The sequence below is a fragment of the Suricata suricatta genome, chromosome 4 (assembly GCF_006229205.1).
Source record: "Suricata suricatta isolate VVHF042 chromosome 4, meerkat_22Aug2017_6uvM2_HiC, whole genome shotgun sequence".
Classification (NCBI taxonomy): Eukaryota; Metazoa; Chordata; class Mammalia; order Carnivora; family Herpestidae; genus Suricata; species Suricata suricatta.
The window spans coordinates 106,373,827-106,388,389 of record NC_043703.1 but is presented as its reverse complement, the minus strand read 5'-3'; the positions used below and the strand labels follow the sequence as shown (position 1 = coordinate 106,388,389).

General features: G+C 39.4%; 2 long non-coding RNA genes across 4 annotated transcripts in view; one reads left to right on the top strand and one right to left on the bottom strand.

The window, feature by feature from the left end:
• LOC115289860 overlaps nucleotides 1-972 on the top strand; it is a 31,831-nt gene extending 30,859 nt beyond the window's left edge. The window contains exon 3 of one of the 2 annotated variants that reach the window (XR_003907841.1): nucleotides 891-972. This is a non-coding gene — a long non-coding RNA (uncharacterized LOC115289860). The remainder of the gene's footprint in view (nucleotides 1-890) is intronic. The other variant, XR_003907842.1, reaches the window with a different exon arrangement.
• The window catches only part of LOC115289859, a 40,517-nt gene extending 37,164 nt beyond the window's left edge, over nucleotides 1-3,353 (bottom strand). Inside the window, exon 1 of one of the 2 annotated variants that reach the window (XR_003907838.1) lies at nucleotides 3,284-3,353. This is a non-coding gene — a long non-coding RNA (uncharacterized LOC115289859). Of the gene's footprint in view, nucleotides 1-3,279 lie in introns of both variants that reach the window. The other variant, XR_003907840.1, reaches the window with a different exon arrangement.
• Between the last annotated feature and the right edge of the window lie 11,210 nt (nucleotides 3,354-14,563).

Below are 14,563 nucleotides of genomic sequence, written 5' to 3'. Positions count from 1 at the left end.
TATATAAACAGTGTAATGATGAATATCTTTGTACTTAGAACTTCACATTGTATGATCTTTTCTATACAATAAATTCTTTGCGATGGGTTTGTGTTTGTAAGACTTTATGTTCTTTGAGTGTGAAACTATCCCCATCTAGGGTCTGAGTTTCAGAATTCTTTTTTTTAATGTTTATTTATTTTCAAGAGAGAGAGAGAGAGAGAGAGAGCAAGTGAGCCTGCACATGTGCGCGCTCAAGCCAGGGAAGGGTGAAGAGAGAGACACACAGAATCTGAAGCAGGCTGTAGGCTCTGAGCTGTCAGCACAGAGCCAGTTGTGGGGTTTGAGCTCAGAAACCGTTGGACCCTTAACTGACTGAGCCACCCAGGCTCCCTGAGTTTCAAAATTCCAATTGAAGTTCTTTAATAAGGCTATTTAGAGACCAAAGGCAGAGGTTTATGACTTTTTAAAAAATAAAAGTATTGCATCTATACATAAAAAGTTCATAAAATTGAGCTTGATAAAATTTTATAAAATAAACACACATACATGAAACCCAAAGAAACAGATAATTACCAAAATCTCAGAAGCCCCTCCTGCCTTCTTGTTACTCTACAGCATAGCTACTTTCTTTCCAGGAAGTTCTCTGTAAATGCCTAAGCATGGCATAGGTACTACTGTCTGGACAATTCTGCCCAATATAGGCCCTGTCTATGCTGGCCAAGATTTTCTCAGAGCTACACCTCTGTCTGAGGCTCTTCCTAATCAATCCTCTTTACTTTCCCCTCTCCCTTTCCACATGTCAGACCTGCATCATGGTCTAAAAATTTAGTCTGACTACTCCTTTAATAGATGTGACCAGCAATAAATCTCTTGCAATTCTTACTCTGCCTGATATCTTCTGCCCTTAGAACCATCAACACAGATGGTACTGGAAGTGGTCTGAAATGACAAGCTGAGTTTGGGGACTGGACCACATACCTCCCTGCAGGCATGGAGGACCTCATCCAAGTGGTATGTGGGCACAGATAGTCTCAGACAAAAGTGGTTACCCAGTTGCTAAAAAAATGACTGGTAGTGACTTGGGAGTGATATCCCAGTGGAGAATACCCTGGTGGGTGAGATGATCCAAACCTTTTTAAATGCAGGCTGTCAGAGGAGGGAGAGACTACACATAAGGATAATGGAATTGACTGGATATTAAACAGTTGCATTGACATCCTACAGAGGAATAATTGAAAATGGAGGACAGTTAACAAACATTTATGGTTAAATATGACAGCCAGCAGGCCTGTTTGGTAGCTTTTAAAGTAGAAAAGCTAGTACAACCCAGGACCAAACTCAGGATCTGATAGTTAGGATCCCCCCAAACAGTGGAATGCTGTGCCATGGTAGGTCTGTTATACCCTGATTGAGAAAACCTGGGTCCCTCAAACATGGGATGGGAACATCTGGATGGACACCCTCAAAGATATTGGCTCTGCAATCTTCCCTGAACCTTCAGAATCTATAGATGTGACCAACCTCTCTCTGTGCAGGAAGATATCTCAGAGACCTCTCCAAGGCAAAAGATGCCCCCTCAGGAGCTCTGTCCATCTCTTCTTCTGGCTGCCAGGTTGATAATTACAGTTACATCTCCACATAAGTTGACGGGGACATAATGGACCTGATGAGGGCACTAGCGTTCCTCCTTCAAGCTCATACCTGACCATATAAGAGGCATCCAGTATAGTTGGGCGAAGGAGGAAAACATCCAATCTTGGTTTCTAGATGGGTCAGACTAATTGTGGGTGCCAGCTTTGTCATTGGAACTGGCACAATGGATACATGAATGGAGTGGCCGTGGTGGCAGAGACAGAATCTACATATGGGCTTAAAAGCATGGACTCTCACTTATCAAAGCTGGTCTCACTATCACCGCCTCAGAATATCTAACCTACCAACGACAGAGACCAACACTCACCCATTATATAGCTCTATTCCTTGAGGACTCCCACCAGCAATAAATAGACTAAATGGATGAGAAGAAAGATGGAGAGGAAGAAAGAATGGAGAGGCCTAGAGGAGTAAAAGCAGGGGGAAAGGCCTTTCAAACCCTCCCACATAATGAAAACTTCTTAGTACCAGGACCTTACCTTTCAATCAAGGCTGTCCAATAGAAATATAATGTGTGCCATATGTTTAATGTTTTTCTAGTAGCCACATTAAAATTTGTTTTCAAAAAAACAAGTGAAATTAACTTTAATAATATATATTTAAGCCAACATATCAAAAATGTCATTTCAACCTGTAGCCAATTAAAAATTAATAAGCCATTTTACATTCATTTTTATGTCTTTGAAATCTAATATATATTACATGTACAGCAAATAACAATTCAAATGCTCACTGTATTTATATTTAACAAAATTTTAAATTGAAAAAGTAGTTTCATAGATGAGGTTATTCAAAATATACTTAAAATTTTCAATAACTGAATCAAGTATCAGTTTTTAAATTTAAACTAAATTAGGGGGATCCTGGGTAGTTCAGTTGGTTAAGCATCCAACTCTTAACTTCGGCTCAGGTCATCATCTCACGATTCATGAGATCAAGCCCCACTTCAGGCTTTGTTCTGACAGCACAGAACCTGCCTGGGATTTTTTCTTTTTCTCTCTTGTTCACTTTCTGCCCCTCCACTGCTCACTCTCTCTCTCAAAATAAATATTAAAAAATATATAAATAAAATAAAAGTTAAATTAAAAAACAAATAAAATAAAAATTTAGTTTTTCGATCACAGTAGCTGCATTTCGAGTGCTCATTAGCCATGAGTAGCTAGTGGCTACCATGTTAGCACAGACAGAGAATATTCCATCAGCACAGAAAGTGCTACAAGACTACACAGGTCTAGATGGTTCTAGCCATTGGTGTAAACTTAACTCACTACTTAGTCAAACAGAGTCAGGGAAGTGAGTTATGTACATAAAAGAGGTTCCTTAACTTTCCAGAAGCCTTGAGATGCCTCTCCCTTGACTCTCAAACTGACTTCTCCAGGTACCTTCCCCTACTCTATCCATCCTCCCAAACCAATAAAGAGCAAGGACTCTGGAGTCAGAGATACCAATATTAATCTCAGCTTATCACTTACTGGTTGACTTCCAACAGTCAGTTAACTTCTCTGAGCCTTAGTTTTCTCATTAATAAACTGATGACAATATATTAAAGGATTGTTGTGTGGAGTAAGAGAGGTAATATGCACATTAGCACAGTGCCTGCCACACAGAATAGAATAAATGGTAGTTATTAAACCAAAAACTTACTCACTGTATACGCTTTGTATATGCCTCCACCACTTCCTGCCACCCATGCCGGGTTACTCTTTGGTATTCTTAAGCAGTGTAGGAGTTAGTGAGGGTGGTGGTGAGAAGTGGGGAAGGGCCCTGGCATCTGGATACTGGCATGTGCCCCAGGTCAACCCTGTGGTTTAGGAACAGTGTTTGCTGCTACTGTTATCTTCAGCTATTCCCTCACCCTTATCAGTCAGATGACTTTTGCTCTAGAACTCCAAGTCCTACATGGCCCCCCTCTTTCTACTCTGTACTAGAACAAATGATTAACCACACAAAACAGCCATCTACACTCTTTCCAAGGACATTGATGACCTCATTAAGTCCAAGCTAAGGGGCACTTTCTCTTCATCTCTCTGCAATGTGTGACACTGTTGCTTCTCCCTCCCCATCCTGGTTCTCCTCGAATATCCTGCAGACCATGCCTCCCCCCCCCTGGCTTTTGCAAAGGCAAATCCCTTTACTGCTTCCCAGGCCTGAGCCTTCCCCAGGGCACAGTCTCATTTACTCTTGGGCTCAGTTCCTGTAAATGGATGGCTCCCAAAACTATACCTCCAGCTTCCACTTCAGCTTCAGGCCTAACTTACTGCTCCCTGCAAGCCTGTCTTCCTGCATGACCCACCTCTCAATTCATCCTTGCTCCCTTCAAACCAGATTCCCAGGTTGCTCTCAGGGGGAAGAGAACACAAACACTGGCTCCAAGCTCCTGTGACCACATCCTGTGGCATGTACTTTATTTAATCTTCACAACAACTCTGTGAGGGAGGAACTGCCATCTGCATTTTACAGCTGGAAAAAAAAAAAGACACAGAAGAAACCAAAATCTAAGTCTGTCTGAATCTAGACTCCACGTTCCTTCTGATCCATAGGACTACCTCCCATAATTCATTCAATGATTGATGTTCTCTGTCAGGATAGGTAATATACCACCTATCCCCTAACAAGTTGCAGTTTAGTGAGAGAGCAGAGAAGATACAGGAAAAATACAGTGGTGTGGTAGTGATAGGGTAGGTGATGTGGTTTGACGCCTTACAAACTGAGCTACCCAGGCATACACTAGGTGATGTGGTTTGAAGTGTTGGGATTTGAAGCCAACGGCCAAGAAAGAATTCTTGAAACATCTTCTGTGCAAAAGGGTGGTTTTATTAAAGTACAGGGACAGGATCTATGGGCAGAATAAGCCGCACTGGGGTTGTGAAGAGTGGCTGATTATATACTGTCCAGTTCAGAGGGGGTTAGGGACAGCACAAATCTCCAACGTAATTTGGAAACAAGGTTTCCAGGGTCTTGAGGCAGCTAGCTATTCTTAGGTCATTTATTACTGTTTAGTAAAAACTCAGTCATGAGACCCTTCAGATGTTTATCAGTGGGCCATAAGCTTAGAGGATGATTGCTAATATATATTTGAGGGGTAGAGATAAAGGAAGTTTTCAAAGACTTTTTATATGTTAAAGTAGACTTATGGGATCCTGGAGGTCAGGATGCCTTTTGTCCCTAGCAAAGTGTCATCATCGAGGCAGCTGAGTTCCTAGAGGAAGCCCACTGCCTATTTCAAGGACTTGTCACTGGGCCATAGGCAATAAGGAAATTCAATTTTTCATTTACCTTTGTTCCCTACATCAATAGAGGCCTATGGTAATGCATAGAATTGGAATCTAACTCAGGCTTTGGGGTCAGAAAAAGCCTCTACCAAAGAAAAAATATCTCTGCTGCATCAAGGACTAGTAGGAATTCCAAAGGAAGAGAACAGGGTAGGAAGCATGATCTCAGGCAGAGGGAATAGTGAGAGCAAATGTCTGAAAATGGGGGAGAGAGAGTTGGGAGGCTGCAAGCAGTTAATTATGGCAGGAACCAGACCAGTGTTGCTGTGAGACCGAGGTGAGCAGAGGCCAGCTGGAATCTAGGTTGAGGTTACAGGAAACCATTAAATTCTTTTAACAGAGAAGAAGCAGGTTCAGATTTGCATAGGAGAAACAATTGCTCTGTCTGCAACCTAGAGAATGGACCCAAGAGGTAACCCAAGAGGATAGGGGAGCGAGACCAGTTAGCAGGTGACAGTCATAGCCCAGGTACAAGATGATGACAGTGCAAATTAAGGTAGTGGCCACCTACATAAGAAGGAATGGAAAGAAATCCAGGTTGGAGCCTGCGTGGGACTTGGTGGTTGTTGATTAGATGTCATTGTATGTGGAGGACAGCTAAGGAAGTGAGGGTAATATTCACATTTGAAATATTGGGCAACTGCGTGGATGGTGATAGTGTCATTGAGAGAGAGATACACAAGAACGAACCAGTATGAAGAAATGTTGATGCATTTCACTTGACACTGTTGAGTTGAGGTGCCAGTAGGACACCCAGATCAGGATGTCTGATAGATTGTGGTGTATTGGTTTCTAGCTCAGGAGAAGGAACTGTTGGGATAGAGACAGAGGTTTGAGTTTCATCAATGATAACTTAAGGAATAGGAGTATATAAATACTCCAAAAGGATATAAAATGAAAGGAAAACAGGGTGAAGAAAGAACTGAGACATACTAATATTATGAGGTGAATAGGAGGAGAAAGACCTTAAATGAGACTGAGAAGAAGCCAGAGAAGCAGAAGGAAAACCCAAGAAAGTGTATTTTTGTGGAAGCAAAGGGAGAATAGTAGAGCTAAAGATGCTGACAGTATAACTAGTTTCAACACTTAGGATGTTATAGGTGCCCTTATTTCGAGCAATCTAAGCCGGTCTGCAGTGAGCTGATATTTGGATAGTAAGCAAATGTAGACGGTGAATGTAGAACACTCCTTCAAGATACCTAATTGCAGTAAGTTCACTGTGAAAATTAAATGAAATGATGAGAGTGTAGCAATTAACAGCACATGGCACATCACAATAATTCAGTAAATGTTGGTCACTACTAATATTAAGGAGAGAGACAATAGTAAGCATAAGGAGGTGTAAGTTTAGGGAGGGAGGATACTTTTTAAGGCCTCTCTCTTTACCATATTGAAAAAAAAAGAAAAAAAGCTTTTTTTTTAAATTTTTATTTATTTATTTATTTATTTTTTGTTTTTTCTGGGTACTTTTTTTTTCCCCATAATATTTTATTGTCAAATTGTTTTCCATACAACACCCAGTGCTCTTCCCCTCAAGTGCCCTCCACCATCACCACCACCTGTCTTCCCCCCTCCCCCCTCCCCCCCAACCCTCAGTTCATTCTCAGCATTCAATAGTCTCTCAAGTTCTCAGCATTCAAGTCTCTCAAGAAAAAAAGCTTTTAAAACCTCATCAGGGCACTTACGTGGTTCAGTCAGTTAGGCGTCTGACTTGGATTCAGGTCATGATCTCACAGCTTGTGGGTTCGAGCCCCACAGTGAGCTCTGTGCTGACAGCTCAGAGCCTGGAGCCTGCTTCAGATTCTGTGTCTCCCTCTCTCTATCCCTCCCTCAACTGTGTTCTCTCTCTCTCTGATAAACAAACTTAAAAAAAAAAAAACCCTCACCAAAGAAGTACATGCAAATGATTCAAAAAAGCAACAATCTCTGAGCCACTTTTTGCCAGCCCAGAAACAACCATTTTGAACTGCTTCTGTATTATGGTACCCTCCTTATCACTAATTAACCTCCTAATGACTATTTCTTGATTTATCAGCCTTAGGTATTATCTATTAACTTCCTGCTATGCTAAGTGAGAATTTAGTTCACTTATACCTCTCTCTTATTCATCCAAAGTGGTTGTGTCACCATCCACTGGCCACCTTAAAAACCTACATAACCTCTATTTTTCATTCCATTAATCACAGATAGCATTTCTTGACTCCCAACATTTAAGATGAGGATGTTAGTAGCCTACTCTTCCCACCATCTCCCAAAGGGAAAGATTTGTTTTGTTTTTTAAATATGAGAGCTTCTTAAATAGGATTGAATGGAAAGAAATCACTGAAAGTGAACAACTGAAGATAGATGGCAAAACAATTATTTTTATTAAATGTTTTTATTTTTTGAGAGAGAGAGAGAGAGAGAGAGAGAGAGAGAGACATCATGAGCAGGGGAGGGTCAGAGAGAGAGGGAGACAGAATCTGAAACAGGCCCCAGGCTCTGAGCTGTCAGCACAGAGCCTGACATGGGGCTGGAACCTTTGAACTGTGAGATCATGACCTGAGCTGAAGTCAGGTGTTTAACTGACTGAGCCACACAAGTGCCTGATGGCAAATCAATTATTGCCCTGAAGTCCCTGGAGAGGCAGAAGAGGATGAGCTCGGAGTACACTACGGGACATCTCTTCCATAATGGCACCGCCAGTTTCCTAGTACAAGTCTAGGAAACTTCTGGAATGTGTGGAACTCCTTTGCACCCTAGATCCAAACAGCTATAAAATTCCATAGATTCCAACTCTTCAGTTACCATCTTTCTATTCATTTCTCTACTGCCCATGTTTTTAGTTTTGCCTTTCAATATTTCTGACTTGGACAGTAGACTTCTAACTGACTTCTCTTTCACCTCACATTCCCCATTCACACAATGTGTCTAAGCCCAGCATGGGGTATTGAAAAGGTATTACCTAGGGGGAATGGGGTGGAGGCCAATGCAAATGGAGCATGTTCCCCAGGTACAAACATAGTTTCTCAGGACTGCCGAAACAACAAGAGCTTCAGGGCCTGACAGAAGAGGTAAAGCCTGGGTAGGCAACCCAACAGAGTTCTTTGCAAAGTCAAATACCATAGCATGGGCTCTGGTTGAGAAATTCTCTTAATGTTTCCTTCAGAAAATCACAAAAGAAGAAATACAACAGCCATTAAATATTTAAAAGTTCAACATCACTAGTCTAGAGTGAAACCCATGAGAAAAGGTGTGTGCTGTTTTTTTAAAGATCTTCCTTTGTGTCCATTATTAAACTAGTAGCTGGACAGTTTAGCTGGCAGCTGCTTTCCCCTCCTCCTCTGATGTAAGTCCTTTGGGAACTGGATACGCCTGGCATAGGGGACTAACTGTGGAGAGCATGTGAGGCATGTACCTCTGTGTCACGGAAGCTCTGACACTGAGCAAGATTATTTTTAGAGGTGACCTTCTAGGTACCAAGGAAAAGTAAACAGACAAATGCACATGATTTCCTCTGAGAGACTCACAGTAAACAAATTGACATGTGTGCACTTACTATTATTCTGTGTTCTGAATTCTCATCTCTTAAAGAGCAAGCTCAGGTGAAAAGCTTTATTGAAAACTCGAAAGCAACCAGAATGAAGAAAGGGGTAACTGAGTAAAAGTTCATAGTTTCTAGCTACTAGGTCAGAAAACCAGAGGTGAAGCAACACCTTATCTAGTCCAAATGCTTAAAAAAACATGTTATTTTAAAAATATGTTTTTAAGTTTATTTATTTATTTTGAGAGAGAGAGAAAGAGTAGGGAAGGGTCAGAGGGACAGAGAGAGACAGAGAGACAGGGAGAGAGAGAGAGAGGAGAGAGAGAATCCTAAGCAGGCTCCACACTGTCAGTGTAGAGCCCAATGCAGGGCTTGAATTCACATACCATGAGATCATGACCTAAGCCAAAACCAAGAGTTGGATGCTTAACTGAGTGAGCCACCCAGGCACCCCATGTTTTAAATAAAGTTTCAATACTTTCTCATAAAACATTGCTAAAACTTATTTAACTTATTTAATTGATTTAATTTCTTGTCTTTATTTTGTATTACTCTGTTTGTTTTACCTTTGTTTATTGTCCTGTGTGACATTATCTTTAAGTGAATGTCTGTGTCACTTAAAAAATGTAAAAAGAAAACATCTCCATAATCCTTCCTCTTATTAATACTTTGCTCTGTATCCTTGAGATTTTTTTATGCATACTTATATCTATAATCAACAAAAGAAAACATACTGTCTTATAACTTTCTTTTGTCATCCAGTACTATATCTTGCCATCTTTTCATATTCATATATATAGGTCTTTCTCATTCTATTGATGGATGTTTAGGTCATTTCCAGTGTTTCACTGTTATAAACAATGCATAAGTAAGCATTTTTGCACAAATAACTTGAAGCACTTGCCTGAAAGTTTATGTTGTATAGCTTGTGGGAAAGAATTTCTGGATCAAAACATTTACGTGTTTTTAAGGTTTTAGTTTAGTTATTGCTCTCCATTTGTTTCAGGGGAAACATGAAAATAAGTTAATTTCTCATGAAGACTTAGCACCTAACACAATGCTTGGTACATGTTTATTAACTGCTGGTTATTATTAAAGCATCAAATATTAGATATTATGAAAAAATGATGTCTTTGACAGTACTAAAGCACATTGTCATGCCTGCACTCTATCTTGTCCTAGAAAACTTAGGTCAAATGTTAAATTCATGGTAATGGCTATCATCATAATAAATATAAAAAAATAAGTGCTTACCAGAATACATAGCACTTCTGATTGTCTCCTTGGTGACAAGCCATTGTTGTCACCTGAAATCATAGCATTCTATCACAGACAAGAGTCTAGACATCAAATAGTGTATTTTTTAAAATATTTGTATGAAGAAGTGAAAGCCCAGAAAGGTAGTGATTGGTCAAAGGTTTGAGAACTAATAGATTCTACTTAAAACACCTCTTTTTTTTTTAATGTTTTTATTTATTTTTGAGAGAAAGAGAGAGACAGCGTGAGCAGGGGAGGGTCAGAGAGAGAAGGAGTCACAGGATCTAAGACAGGCTCCAGGCTCTGAGCTAGTGGTCAGCACAGAGCCTGATGCGAGGCTCTAACCCATGAACTGTGAGATTATGACCTGAGCCAAAGTCGGACGCTTAACTGACTGAGCCACCCAGGCGCCCCTATTTAAAACACCTCTTATTCTCCATTGTCCTTTCTTGACTTGAATGCATATATTCAGTATAATTTTATTACATTTGACTAGGTCATATAAACAAGGTATATTATTGACTGAGACATGTTGCTTCAAGTCTTCTTGGTTCTGTCAATTACCTGCCTAGAGCTTTCTTTCTTGACCTTCTCTAATTTCTTACTTCAGGTTAGCCAAGGATTGGAAATAAGATAGGCTTAACAGAACGATATGTCAAGTGATGGGATCTGTGTGTGAGTCCAAAGTTTTCCTAGGAGTGACACGTGGGAGTCTTAGTACAACATTTTGTCAGCTATTTTAACCACTGAGGACAGCTTGTATGTGTGTATGTGTCTGGGTTGTGTGGACATGTAAGTATATATGCACTTCCCAAGTATTATCAGCTTAGGAACATGTTGCCATGTTCTGGAAACATGAGGTGATATTGTATATAAATATTTATATAGTGCATAATACCTGGAATGCCTGGAAGGTACTCAGAACCTTTTAGATTTTTTTAGTTTTTTAAATGTTTTTTAAAATTTGTTTTTGAGAGAGAGAGAGTGTGAGTAGGGGAGGGGCAGAGAAAGAGTGGGACACAGAATCTGAAGCAGCCTCCAGGCTCTGAGCTCTCAGCATAGAGCCTGACATGGAGCTAGAACTCACAGAGAACAATCATGATCATGACCTGAGCTGAAGTTACAGGCTTAATGGATTGAGCCACCCAGGTGCCCCAGAACCCTTTAGATTTAAAATTTGCCTAATTAGGGCTCAGTCAGTTGGCTGTCCAACTTTGGCTCAAGTCATGATCTCCCAGTTCGTGAGTTTGAGGCCCACGTCAGGCCAGTGCTTACAGCTCAGAGCCTGAAGCCTGCTTTGGATTCCGTGTCTCCCTCTCTCTCTGCTTGCACTTCTCTGCTTGCACTTACCTCTCAAAAATAAATAAAGATAAAAAATTTATTTTTGAAATTTGCTCAATTCTAGGAAAACAAATAGCCAAAGAATTTGTCTTCAAATGCTGTTAGCATTTGGCCAAGGTCTATTTAAAGGACAGTGAAATAATGTTTTTCCATCCCTTTGCTGATATATAATGCCAACATTGATTTCATCATCAGTAATTTCAGGAATAGTATCTGTGGCAGGCAGAATAATAGCTGCCCAAAGACGACCATGTCCTAATTCCTGAAATCTGTGAATATGTTGCCTTGCGTACAAATAGAACTTTGCAGATGTGATTAAATTAAGGACCTTGAGATGGGGAAATTATCCCAGGTCATGCAGGTGAGCCCAGTGAAATTACAACACTCCTTAAAGAGGGAGGCAGGACAGTAAGAGTCAGAAGAGGAAATACATCAACAAGAACAGAGGTCAGTGATTCTATTGCTGGAGGAAAAGACCATGAGCCAAGGAATGCAGGTGGCCTTTAGAAGCTGGAAAAGGCAGGGAAATGGATTCTCCCTGAGAGCTTCCAGAAAAGAATGCAGCCCAGTGCCAACACCTTGATCTTTGTTCAGTGAGAACTTTTTATACTTCTGCCCTCCAGAACTATAAGATAATAAATTTGTGTTTAAATCCCTAAGTTTATGATAATTTGTTGTAGCAGCAATAGGAAATTAACACAACGTCTTACCATAAGATAGTGCAAGTTTGAGTTTTGACTGAAGAACAGCTGTTCTTTTTGCATTTTAATAAAATATTTAAAGAATGTTTAAAGAAAAAGAGTTGAAAAAATAACCATATAATAATAGTTAATATTTACTAACCACTTACTATAAAACCAATATTGTAATGGTGCCCAGGTGGCTCAGCTGGTTAAGCGTCAGGCTCTTTTTTTAAGTTATATTTACTTATTTTGAGAGAGACAGAGACAGCATGAGTGGGGAAGGGGCAAAGAAAGAGGGAGGGAGAGAGAATCCTACTCAGGCTCTGTGCTGTCAGTGCAGAGCCCAATGCAGGGCTTGAATTCACAAACCATGATATGACCTGAGCTGAAATTAAAAGTAAGCTGTTCAACTAACTGAACTACCCAGGTGCCACAAGGGTCTAACTTTTGAATTTACTTAACTTTAATAAGCAAAGAGATTAGCTGAACTCTCAAGTAGGAAGATACAGAACTCCATCCTCTCAAATCAAGCAGGGAAAAGTTGGAAGTAGTTACCATAAAAATTGGGTAGAAGTGAAATTTGCAAGGCATAGATGATACCATGGGTTGTAAAAAACAAATCACATCTGAAATGCTTTGAGTTCCTACCACATGACAGACAGTTCCCCCCAGCAATTACAAGAGGCCCAGCTTGTTAACTGGCAGACTGGGTAGAACCCTTAGAAGGTGTACCCCTTCCTTTCCCACCTAACCTCCCCCCATCTGGAAAATTGGCCCAATAATCCTGAAACCATAAATAACCCCATCTTAAAACTTTGACTGACAACTCTGAATACATCAGTGCCAAAATAAATCTTTCCCCTTTCCATTGGATAATGTACTGGATAAGGACTGCAACCTCAAATACATACACATACTGAAGAAATTAACATTGTTTTAATGACAGCTTATATTTATAAGATAGAGTAACAAACTTTTAACTCACAGTGTTGCTTGTGTGTGTATTCTCTGTATTTAATATATTTGAAGTATTTTAGAGAATCTCACAGGTTGGGGAGAAAATCTGACATTAGATTGATTTTTAATTGAAATACTTAGGATTTGACCAATTAGGCATATAGTGAATATTTAAACGCTTAAGGGATTTTGATATAATGTATAGGTTTAATTTTTATCCTGCACAGATGCTTAAGAGAATTTGATCTAGTAGATTTACACTAACCTGTAACATTTGTTGAGCCCTTACTACCTGCCAGGTACTGTTTTAAGTGCTTTGCATGCACTGACTAAGGTAAGGCTTACAACAACTCTGAAAGGTGATAAAGCAGAGGCACAAAAAGTTACATGACTCTACCAAGGTCACACAGCCAGTTAGTAGCGAGCAGTCTGGTGGAGCCCACACTCCTAACCAGTGTTTTTTCAGTGCTCAGGAAGACTTACAGAAGTACTCTCTAAGTGCTCTGGACTGGAGACAAACTGGGCCAAGATGATTTAGGGTATAAATCTGCCTTGTTAGCGGCATGAAGTACCTGAGATAATCAGATACAGCAAAGTGTGAATTTGACATATTTTAAGTGAATTTAATAAATTAAGTTCATAAGCAGTGTAAATGGGTAAGACAATTTGATTTATTGCATTTGTACGCTTTTATTACTTTAATAGGTAATGCTTAAGAAAATTCTATCATTTATAGTGTTTAAATGGAAAGTTTAATATGTCAAATTAATAAGCTCAGTGAGCATTAATCAAAGACCAAGTAGAAGTGTTTCATTTTTAACATAAAATTGATAGATTTATAAACGAATTTGAGATTTGTGTTTACATAATAACAGCTAGGCTTAAAACTTATAACACAAATTAAATAGCAATGAAAAAACAAGCAGCTTTATGGGCTCTTTCCAATGCACTTTTGTGCAAAAAGCCCCCCCTGACATTTAAAATCTCCACTGACAGTTGGTACAGTTATAGACCTGTTTTACAGAGGGGAAAATGAAAATAAAGAGAAGTAACTTCCCAAGTGGGAAGTGGCAGATCCTGCATTCCAGTCCAAGCAACACCAAATTGCCAAAGCTAGCACACTCAACCATTTTCCCGTACTGCCTCAGTATACGGAGAGTCCATTTTTACAGAAAGCAATGTCAGTTCTGAATATGTAACCTGGAGAAATATTCACCTCTATAACAACACTGGTTTTGCCTGAAGTGGAATTCTAAAGGGCTGTTATTTTAATTTATGTATTTCTTAAGATTTGAGTAAAAAGAGTTCTCTACCCTTTCACCCCATTTTTCAACATACTTCTTTGCTGCCCACTTAAAATTAATAGAATTCTGTACCTCTTTATAATTTAATTTCTTCTGTGTTGTCAATCAGCGTTTTGTAGTCATTTATTAATATCTACCTCATAATCTCTTTAAAAATTTTTACATTTCTCCCTGTGCTTCACATACCCCCTCAAATGGACATCATTCCTGAGTTAAACCTTTTCTTATGCCATCATCTCCATAAACCTCATAGAACTAGTCACTCCTTCAATTAGGATACTTTTGTACCTATTATGTGGTTTTATTAAACATGTAAGACTGAATTATAGTTGTTTTTCTATTTGTCTATCTCCCTATTAGTCTGTGATATATGTCTCTTTTTCCTGGGTCTAGCACAGAGTTTGGTTGGTTAAACCAAATGTATTTTGCAGTTACAGGAGCTGAAGTATGCTTCAGTCAAGAAAGCTGAAGTATGAAGTATTTTGTTTTTGTTTTTTTATTCTCTAGGAAGATTCTTTCCCTCTACTAAAGTCTCTGAATTATATATATATATATATATATATATATATATATATATATATATATATATAT